Source organism: Myotis davidii, unplaced genomic scaffold (genome assembly GCF_000327345.1).
Source record: "Myotis davidii unplaced genomic scaffold, ASM32734v1 scaffold1181, whole genome shotgun sequence".
NCBI lineage: Eukaryota > Metazoa > Chordata > Mammalia > Chiroptera > Vespertilionidae > Myotis > Myotis davidii.
The window spans coordinates 45,847-47,510 of NW_006291190.1; the positions used below are offsets into that span (position 1 = coordinate 45,847).

The 1,664-nt window shown below is 41.0% G+C and overlaps 1 protein-coding gene and 1 pseudogene across 5 annotated transcripts in view; one reads left to right on the top strand and one right to left on the bottom strand.

Annotated features, from left to right (window-relative positions):
* Positions 1–766, bottom strand: part of LOC102756963 — a 4,365-nt pseudogene extending 3,599 nt beyond the window's left edge.
* The window catches only part of RRM1 (ribonucleotide reductase catalytic subunit M1), a 67,041-nt gene that overhangs the window by 40,671 nt on the left and 24,706 nt on the right, over positions 1–1,664 (top strand). The window lies entirely within an intron of this gene.

Here is a 1,664-nt window from a genome sequence, read left to right on the forward strand (position 1 = left end):
CAGGAATACTGTTAAATTGCAGGTCCCTGGTATAGGAGTAGGACCTAATAAATAGCTCTAAAATGTTCTTGGGCAACAGGAGGTGTTACCTAGTCTGTACTCATGTTCTAAATAGCAAAAGGTTAGAAAAAGGTTAGAAAATATAGTTTTAACAACTTCATGGGGTAAGGAAGTTAGTAATTTTGACCTATCAGATTACCTAGTACCTCTAAATGTAAAGTCAAAGCAGAGAATGAGATGGTGACAGTGAAAGTCTTACCTTCATAGCTTACTTGACCATCACCATCAATATCTGCTTCCCTGATCATTTCATCAACCTCTTCATCTGTTAACTTCTCTCCAAGGTTTGTCATCACATGGTGAGCACTGCTGCACTAAAATACCCATTGCCATCCTTATCAAACACACGGAATGCTTCTCAAATTTCTTCTTCACTGTCTGTGTCTTTCATTTTTCTTGCCATCATTGTCAGAAATTTTGGCAAGTCGATTGTGCCATTATCATCAGCATCCACTTCATTTACCATGTCCTGTAACTCTGCTTCTGTGGGATTCTGCCCAAGAGGCCTCATTACAATTCCCAATTCCTTTGTTGTTATAGTTCCATCACCATCCTTGTCAAATAGTGAAAAAGCTTCTTTGAATTATGCAATCTGCTCTTCTGTCAGTTGGTCAGCCATGCTGCAAGCGCTACCGGTCTCCAAGACACAACTACACAACCAGTCAGCTCGCTTGCTCCACTCGGACTAATCTAAGTTTTTCTTTAAAGAAACAAAACTGTGGTCCAGCTGGCATGGCTCAGTGGTTAGGTGTTGACCTATGAACCAGGAGATCACCATTTGATTTCTGCTCAGGGTACACGCCCTGGTTGTGGGCTCGATCCCCAATGTGGGACATGCAGGAGGCAGCCAATCAATGATTCTCTCTCATCATTGATGTTTCTTTTTTTCTTTTTTTAATTTTTTATTACAAAGGGTATTACATATGTGTCCATTTTTCCCCCCGCCCTAGACAGTCCCTAGCCTCCCCTATCCCCCAGTGTCTTATGTCCATTGGTTATGCTTATATGCATGCATACAAGTCCTTTGGTTGATCTCTTACCCCCCTAAATGTTGATGTACCCCTAAGTTGCCTTGAGATCTTCCTATCATGCAAATTTTGACTCAGTAGGTCTGAAATAGTCCCTAAGATTTGTATTTCCAACAAGCTCCCATGGGATGTTGATGCTGCTGTTCCAAAGTCCACAATTTGACTAACAAAGTGTTCAAAGATAATGTTTAAGCATTAAGGAAATATGAAAGGCTGGTGCAGTATGTGGTGGTATGGCAATGGGAGAAATGAGTTACAATTTGCGAGTAGGCTAATTAGAATAGGCCCAAGGTGGTGACATTTGACTAGACTTAGAAGAGGTCATTGTATTGACATGATTTAAAAAGATACAATATTTTCTGTTTTAAGAACACCTATTAGTTAACTATTGCTACATAAAAAATTATTCTCAAACTTCACGTCTTAAAGCAGAAAACACTTATTACTTCACCGCTCCAGTGGGATGCCTTAGCTGTGTACTGTTGCTCAGGTTATCTCACAAGGCTGCAACCAGGGTGCCAGTCAGAGCTGCTGCATTCATCTCTAGGCTCACCTGGGATGGGTTTGTCCCTAAGC